This window comes from Pteropus vampyrus, unplaced genomic scaffold (assembly GCF_000151845.1).
Source record: "Pteropus vampyrus isolate Shadow unplaced genomic scaffold, Pvam_2.0 Scaffold517, whole genome shotgun sequence".
Taxonomy (NCBI): domain Eukaryota; kingdom Metazoa; phylum Chordata; class Mammalia; order Chiroptera; family Pteropodidae; genus Pteropus; species Pteropus vampyrus.
Window position 1 is genome coordinate 343268 of NW_011889298.1, and position 9660 is coordinate 352927.

Consider the following 9660-nt stretch of genomic DNA (forward strand, 5'->3'; position numbering starts at 1 on the left):
CACTCCTATTTTGCTTTTTTACTTGTGGGACATTAAATATGATACACTGTAGATAGTCTCAGTGGGGCAAGAGAGAAGAAAGTAATGAGAATAAGAACATGAATAAGGGCACCTATGTTAATATGACATTACCAATGTCATATTAAAACAATGTTAATATGACATAATATGACATTAACAATGTCATATTAAAACAATGTTAAATGTTACACCTGGTGAATATCTAAATTCGAGACCTGAAATTTATACCACTCAATATGAAAATTCTAGGCAATAAATTTTTAAGTGTCCAGGGATGAAGTAAAACTATGTGTATTAATTTATTTTAAATGATGCTAATATATGACTTGCAATTACAGGTTCCTTTCATTCAGGTATTTACTGTACAGCAACATATGCCTAGCACAGTTCTATGTGCTAAAGTTCAACAGGGAACAAGACGGACAACAATCCTTTGCCCTCTTAGAGTTTTACATTTTCATTAGTTAGAAGTATTTGTGCTTTGGAGCCTTTCTTCACATAATCTTTGGAAAGTCAGTTTTTCTGAGTCTAAACAGGCACAGAATTTTAAAATTTGCTTTTATTTATGAAAGAGCTTTTAGTTGTAGAGAACTATACAGAAGTCATTTGTTTTACCTCTTAAGTGCTATATTTGGGAAGAAGGATAATCTCAGGTGTGTATTTAATAAAATATATCAATCAATAATAAACCATTCTATTTGACAATGAATAAGATCTACTAGAACCCTGTATGTTGATGATAGCTTACCTAAATTAGCCAAGTATTTAAATATCTCTAATTATTTATATTTCTTAGGCATTTTATTTAATATCTGAAAAGAAAAGAGGAAAAAGAATATTGATTTAAATAGAATTGGAGAATGGCGAACCCCACTTTACTGGAGAATGTTCAAATTCTACTTTTATACTCTTTAATAGCACTTTATGTACACTAGTATCTTAGTTCTTGCCATTTGAGACTGAAATTATCTATTTCTGGGCCCAATTCCCCAACTGAAATATAAGCTCATCCATGAAGGCAGATGCAATGTCCCTTCATCTTTGTATCTGCTGTGTTCATACAGGGTCTGGCATATAATAGGTCCTTCACTATATTTTTGATTCCTTGAACTACACCTTTATCTGCATGATAGCAGCTGCAATGATACTAGATTTGCCATGAAAATACTTATATAAGTAAAAGAATACTTCTCACCTGGGTCTGACTCTTGTTTTCCTCCAGCAAAGCAGAGTGCTTTGCTTATATTTCTAGATGCAGGTAGCCAGACCTTCATGGTGGAGAAGAAACTAGGTCACAGAGATGTCTTAGGTTGTATACATGGATCTGTATCGCAGCTCCGTGAAATGTTGTCCATTGGTGAGATGTCCTCCAGTGCCCTGCACAGCATGTTGTGCACAGGGAGTGGGTTTAATGGTTGTTTGGTCCAGATCAGTTGCCACTCTCTCCTGATTTTCATTCCCCTAGTTTTTCTGTGGTGTCAGCCTCATACAGAATGCTTTCCTTAAATTCTCTCCCCTGAGCTTCATACAATTTAGTGATGTCCTAAATAACTAAGAAGTGGAAAATGGATGCACAGGGATTGGCATTTTCTGCCAGGCAGCTGCAAATAGTGTGCCATCAAGATGTGAAACGAAACTGAGAGCATCAATAATGTGATTTAGCAGTGAGCAGGAGGTCAATGAGAGAACGAACTCTTGCTCACTTGCTGCTGAAGGCCAATATCTACAAACCTACAGAATCCTAGGACCAAAGAGATAGAAAGGACTTCACGACAACTAGAACCCTCTAGTTCTTATACAGACTAACCCCTGCTGCATCACTTGAGCCATTCTGGAATATTTTCACTGAAGTAGGTAAATGTAGGTATAGTGACTCTGCTCTGTAGAATGTGACTCCCCAGAACATGTGCTAATTGAGACCAAGAGACCAAATGCATACTTATATGTTACATTTTGAGGGGTAGGAAAATTTATTTGTAATCTACAGAAGTAAAATTTAATTTTTGAAGCAATTACCTAACCAGTTGAATTAAAAAATACAGATTTGCCTGAAATAAACAGACTATTTTGTACCTTGTATTATGTAAATGAATCACACTTTGTTTGCTTTCTAAAGCAGCATTATAAATAGAAACAATTCCTCCTGACATCTAAAACCTCACCTTGTTTTTCCAAATTTTTTTAATTGATACACAGTAAGAATATATTTCCCAGCACATCTTGGTACAAACACATACAACTGAAATTAAAACAAAAGTTTCACAGAACAACATTTCCCTTTGTATTAATGCAACTTGATGTTTTCTATTATTTACTTCTCTATTCCATTTCATTTGTTTTACAAAATCGTGAAAGCTTTAATTTTTGCTCACACCAATTATGCATTCTAAGCTAGCTGTGGCTCTGCTACACATTGTTTCCACCCAGGAGCTAAGCTTATGGAGAAGTTTCTACCTAGGATGGTGTCTTTTCTTGTGGCACATGGAGAAACCATATGCTGGTTTCTGCCCAGAAATAAAACACATTTCACTCACATACATTGGCAAAAGCATGGCTAAGTCTGACGCTCTCAGGTTGGGGAGATAATCCTCCTTTAGAGATAATTAGCAGATGTTTGTAAAAATAATGTAGCTTACCTTTGAGCATTACATACATACATAGTTTCTCATAAATCTTAAAGCCATGTTTATATTATTGTATATTATTCACCTTATTTAAATGATGACAAAAATGAGGCTCATAGACTTTAGAACTAAATGACTAAACCTGGATTCAGGGCAGATATGTGATACACAAGAGCCTGTACTTTTCCTGAACATGTGCAATGACTTTCTAAACTCTCCTTTACGTATGGTTGCTTTTGAATGTCCCAGTCCTTAATTGTCTGCTTTCCAGAGAAAAAAGGAAAAAATGAAGGGAGAAAAACCCAGGCACCTGATCTTTAAATCCCCTGGAAGCCATTTTAACAGGAAGCGGAGGGTTTTGCAAAAGTGGTGGTAGTGGGGGATTGCAATGATATCGTCTCATTTCTGTGTCTGCATCTCCACAATTAGAAGCAGCAATTAGCAATCAGAAAATAGATCTCAATATTTGGAAAACAGGACCCTTATTGCCTACCCTGACATCCAGAGGGTACATGCAAACTGATCCAGATACACATGCATGGCTGCCTGCCATGTGGCTGCGGTATGGGGGATAGGTAGCTACGACTGCCCTAGGAGCTAAAATTGACCAAAAGTAAATGCAATTTACCATTCAAAATGTATTCCAATGTTGCAACTTTCAATAGGCTCCAGAGTTCCAAAGCAGTTATATCAGACAGATGCTGCCATTGTAATTGTCTCCGTAGAGAGTCAGATTCCTGGTGCTTCCTACTCTGCTGTTTTAACTCTAGAGAATATGCTCTTAACCATTATACTCCTGTAGTTTTATTTTTTTCTCTTCTGGGCAAAATTTGCTAATTGGCTCCTTTATTCATGGGATACATGAGATAAAGAACTAATTGTCTAGACTTCAAAATGAATCGAACTATGAACTGCACCCAAGACTCAAGCTTCTCTGTTGGGGAAGCAATGTGACTTCCCAGCCCCTGCTCAGGCTTCATAGTGCCTTACTGTAGTCATTCCTTCCCTCTGGAGTTAAAATAGGTCTCATGAAGTAAATGTCTGAGAAAGTTTACTTTATTTCTTAATTTTCCTAAAAATCTCATTCGTGATACTCATTTCCTTTCAACATCACAAAAGGGTCTGGGAGAAAAGGAAAAGGGAATGTCTTTCCTAAATGCAGAGAACTTTTCAGTATAGTCCTGTTGACTCTGGCTCCTTAATATTGCTCTCTCCCCTTTCTCACCATAACAACTACTAGTGCGATCCTAAATCAGCCCTTTCTCATCTCTCTCCTTAATTGTGTTATTTGTCTCCTAACTGCTTTCCTGTCTCTAGTCCCTCCCCTTCTAATTGATGTGTTATAATGGCACAAATGTAATCTTTCAAAAATCAAATATTTGATCATGTGACTACTCTACTTAAGAACTTCGTTCTTGGGATATGGACACAGATATTTACCTGGTGCTGCCTTTGATCACCAAGAATTGGGTAAAGCCTGACTCTCCATCACTAGAGACACAAACAGGCAATATACTGAGAGATACAGTCCACAGATGAGCACTTTCCTGCGGTTAGAGGCAGAGAAACTGAGGTATACGTAGTACCAAGCTTGAGTCTTGGGTGCAGTGCATAGTTTGATTCATTCTGAAAAGTCCAGACAATTAGTTTCTTTATCTCATGTATAAAGAAGCCAATGGTAGATTTTAAAAGCTATGCTGAAGAAAAAGAGTAAGAAACAGAATGATTCTAACAGAAAAATGCCATATATGCATATTTAAAGCACATGCCCAGTGTTATTATCTATGCAGCATTCTTGAAAAATGTTTAACCTTAATCCAACCATGAAGAAAAATTAAGTATGTGGACTTTCTAAAATACAACTGATATATTCTCTTCTAAGATTCAATATTATGAAAAACAAAACAAACCCAAAGGCTGGGGATAGTTCTAAATTATAGGCAACTAGAGAAAAGGGTGTAAGCTTTCAACTACAGTGGATGAGCTTTGAAGAGATTCTGCATCAGAAAACACACACTCATGTGTACACACTCACACACAAACACACATCCACGCAGCAGTAAAAGTCATTAAGGTATAACTGGGGAAGTTAAAATGTGTTTACATACTAGTTAATAATTCTGCATTAGCACTCATATCTTCAGGTGAGATAATGCTATAGGAGGGAGTTAGAATTGGCACCAAAGGATGAAGGGGAAAAATAAAAGAGAAAGACCCCTCGAACTGACAAGCATAATTATTCCAACATTTTGCACCTCATATTCAGCTGGAAAACATACAAATAAATAACCAAAACCTCATGGGGCCTTCAGCATGGAATCCAAGTCTCTTAGCATTGTCCATGAATCTTTCAAAATTCAACATCTGTCTACTGCTCCTCCCAAATCTCTCCCACCTTTCTATCCCACATGGGGAGCCAGGCCAAAGTACAGTGATTCTTGCAGGCTGTTATGATCACTCATGTTTCTGATGCTTTGTTCATGCTTTCTCTGGCAAAAAGATCCTCCTTTTGTTATATACCATAATCCCACCCACTTTTCCAGATTCAAGGACTTATTGAAACTTTCCTACCCTCCACTTCTATCATTTCCTTAAACTCAAACCTACACACACACACACACACACACACACACACACACACACACACACACCTCTCCCCTTTAGACTCCATAGAATCTCTACAACTCCATCCTAGACTTTATGACTTTTTATTGCACTGATGAGTTTGTATGTCTTTCACCCCATTCTAGATTGCAATTTTCTTAAGGTAGAGGCCATATTTTATTCATGACTGTTTGCCTAAAACTGAATATATATGACTGGGAGATGGATGTTCAATAAATATTTGTTAAATAAATGAGTCAAAGAAAGAAAGACACCATGGTCTTACACTGTCAGGCTGTTGACCAGAAAAGTGAATTGTGTGGCAAAGTCACCAAGCTAACAAGTGAGACAGCACTAGCTAAATCCTAGAACAGAGCTTTCCAATACTGAGATTATGTAATCATGCTGCCTTCATTCATTTGCAAACACTTATCCACTGCCCACGACGTTCTTGAAATTGTTCAGAGATCTGGGATAATAAGAGATGAGAAAGAGACAATTACTATGCTCAAATGTCTTAAAATCTACTGGAATCAACAAAACACATCACATATTTACAACATTGTTATATCTTCAAGGTAATATCTTCAAGGAAGAAAAAGAGAAAATATTTGAGAAGTTTAGAAAAGAAGTTAGCTTAATTTTAGTCTGAGAGAAAATGTTTGCTTAAATCTTGAAAGATCCATGGAATTTAGACAGATGGGGAGAAAACAGAAGGGAAGAAGGAATAGTGAAAATACCACAGAGGCAAGACAAAGCATGGCATAAGGTAAGTGAAGAAGAGGGTGGAGTGAATATCTCTATTTTTTTCCCTTCTCCTTCATTCTCACAGCCATCATTGCCTTAGATTAGGATCTTATGTCTTGTCTGGTTTACTGGTTGCCATTCCTCCATATTGTCTCCATTCCTCACCCCTGATACCCTTTAATTCTTTTCAACTCTACCACAGGAATTATCTTTCAGATACAATAACCTTATTAACATTTTTCTTAGGATCCTTAAAAGAGTGAATTTTTCCTTCAGGTAAAAGTTGCACACCTCCGATTACAGAAAATTCCTCATGATGCCCCCACTGCCTGCTGCCTCGCCTCAACTCCTACATATTTCCAACTTAAACCCTGTATGTCAACCATACTGAGCTCTTAAATTTACCTGAACTTCCTAAACTTACCCTTTGATCTCTTAGCACATATTGTTCCCAAAGACTGGCGTGCTCTGCATTCCCTCTCCCTTTCCTTGCCTTCCTAACTCATTCTTTTTTAAAAACAAATATTTACTGAATACTATGTGTCTAATGGAGCACTAGATATAGAGGTACAACTGCAAAGAAGATATCTGCAGTATTTCTCCTCATAGCACTTGGGTACATTGTCCTTCACAAATATGCCCCTGTCCTCCCAGCTGGAGATTAACAAACTCTCCTTTGATCCACCAGTAGTATGTCATGTTTAAAAATATGCTCCTGGTTTCTGCTTTATATAAGCTTCATTATAATTATCTACTATCTACTGTTTATTACGGATAGTACTCTGTGATATCCTTGAGGACAAAGACTGTGTCTTTTTTCCCCCATGAATACCAAATTTATTGGTAAAAATACACTCTAAGAATTGATAATAATACTCTTTAAGATTCTGTACTTTTTAATCTCTTTTTCAAGTATCTCGAACAAATAAAAGTTTTTGAAGTAAATGAACACACGATTTTTAATCATTTATTTATTCAATGATTATTTATGAGCTACGACTACATGCCATTTATTAATGAATGAGAGTATAAAAGAGAGTAAAACAGGAAAGTTTCCATATTTGTGGAACTTACATTTCGCTGGAAACATCTTCGGTTATCTTTGCTAAAATAAATTTAATAAGATCAATCAATCATCTACTCAATATCTACTCCCCTTTTCTCCTGAGAGAAACCTATGTTTTGAGAGTGGCAAATTACCACATAAATGTACTTTATTATTTCCCTTTAAGACGAGGGTAACAATTTTATTATGTAAAAAAAAAAAATGTTGAATGAGGTCTTCAGGAAAGCTTTTCAGTGGGGAGTTGACTATGCCAATCCACATTACCATTTCCCTTTCCCTTTCTCCTGTCTGCCTGGCTGCCCAGGAACCAAAGAAGATGACTTCCACAAGGATGGAAGCCAAGCTCTAAGGTTGGCGAGGGGAGTGTGAAGAAGGAAGACGAAGCGAGGCAGAGGCATTGTTAACATTGCAGAGCCACTGCATTCCTCACGGACTGCCTGCCTCTAGTCTTGAGTGAAAGGGAAATACCTTCCTATCTTGTTTAAGATGCTGTTCTTCAGGTTGTAGTACTAGCAATTAAATTCAATTTCTAACATATGCAATAGGGAGCTATAAAAATCTTCATGAAGGACCGACAGAGGGACCAGAAGGGAGACAAGAATGATACTTTGCACGAAAGATAATGTGATTGTCTTAGAGTGGTATGGTAGAAGGTAGAAAAGAAAGCAGGTATAAAGTATATTCCAGATTTTATCTGAGGAAGCACCCAAGGGAGGAATCAAAGGCAAAATAAAGAATGAAGCTAAGGAGGGTAAGAGGAGGTTAAAAACATTCTTAGAAATGAGAATATTGACAGACATCTTATTTGGTAAGGCAATCTACCGTCATGCTACCCTGAACGAGCCCAAGCCAATCTGATCTCGGAAGCTAAGCAGGGTGGGGCCTGGTTAGTACTTGGATGGGAGACCACCTAGGAAGACTAGGTGCTGTAGGTATAAAAAATAAAAAATGAAAAATAAGGAATTGTAAGCTGACAAGGTCCTTGCAATCTGTGAGGTCAACCAGTGGTTGCCTCGCCTAAAAAATAAATAATTAATTAATTATTTGGTAAGGCAGAGTCAAAGTCATTTAGAATAAACTGGTATTGGGAAGCAATGAGATATCCATGAAATGATGTCTATGAGGCTCAAAGACACTAAGAAATAAAGTGCACAGAGAAGTCTGTGAAAGGACTGATCACTGGTCCTTGAGCAGCAAAAAACATGAAAGGCAGCAGGAAAAGGAGAAGCCAGGAGTATCCTTTTCAACAGAATAACCAAAATAACTCATTATTATGTAAACAAATAAATTTAAAAAATGGTGTCATGTGTGCCTTTGTATATGTCTGTGAATTTGATCATATATCATAGTTAGATGGTAGGCTTGTTGAATATATTTTTTAATAAATTTATTTTTTATGGTGACATTGGTTAACAAAATCTGATGTTTCAGCTGTACATTTTAACAGTAAGGCAAATATATATATATTCACACTGTGTGTTTGCCTCCCATAGTTAGATTTTTTTCTGTCATCACATATTTGACTCCCATTACCTTGTCTACATCCCCCCTCTCCCTACTCTCTGGTAACCATTAGTCTATAGTCCATGTCCATGAGTCTCTGTTTGTTTGTCCTATTCCTTTGTTCTTTTAGGTTTATATCCCACATTTAAGTGATACCATCTGATTTTCAACTTTTTCTGTCTGGCTTACTTCATTTAGCATGATTATCTTGAGGTCAAGCAATGTTGTCACAAATGGCAATATTTCATCTCTTCTTATGGCTGAGTAATATTCCACTGTATATATGTACCACAGCTTCTTTATCCAATCATGTATCGTAGGACACTTCGGTTGCTTCCATGTCCTGGCCACTGTGAATAATGCTGCTATGAACATTGGTGTACAAATATCTTTTCGGATATGAGTTTTCAAGTCTTTGGGGTAAATACCCAGTAGAGAGATTAATGGATCATATAGTACATCAATTCTTAGTTTAAAAATATTTTTAATTACCAAGTTTTCCAGCAAAATCTAGTATAGAGTTGAATCTTAAACTTTTGCTATTTTAATGTTTGTTGATTCAACCAGGACAAGGGAAGGCTCCATGCTTTGCAAACAGTGAGGTACTTTTGGATATTTTCAGACTTCTGATGCTGAACTTTGCATGTAACTTGCTGTACTCTTTCTTTATGATGCTTTCGAAGTGAACCAAAAATATTTAAAAAGGAAAGGGTTGTTACTGTGTTTTCTTTGATTGATATACATAAGGAAGGAACAACTGCATTTAAAGATATTCTATATATTCTGCTTTTAAATCAAGTGAAATAACTTCAACTCCAATTACCTCTAGGTTGCTCTGCTAATGAGTCTTTCCTAAGGTGATAGCTTAACACAGATTCTACATTATTATTTTAATACATGACAAGATTCTGAGAAAAATGGCTTCTCCCTGCATACCTGTAAGAAATCAGTAAATGTTAAAATAAGCAGACAGCTATGATAATGGATTTGATTTTTAGCCACAGCAAGTTCTCTCAATTTGCAAATAGGAAAAATCTTACTCTAAAATGCTATGAATTAGAAGTGAGAATTTTCCAGCCTTGTCCTATAAAGAAT

General features: G+C 36.5%; 2 pseudogenes; one reads left to right on the forward strand and one right to left on the reverse strand.

The window, feature by feature from the left end:
- The window catches only part of LOC105307785, a 30262-nt pseudogene that overhangs the window by 4638 nt on the left and 15964 nt on the right, over positions 1–9660 (reverse strand).
- On the forward strand, positions 7879–7997 carry LOC111733050 (annotated as a pseudogene).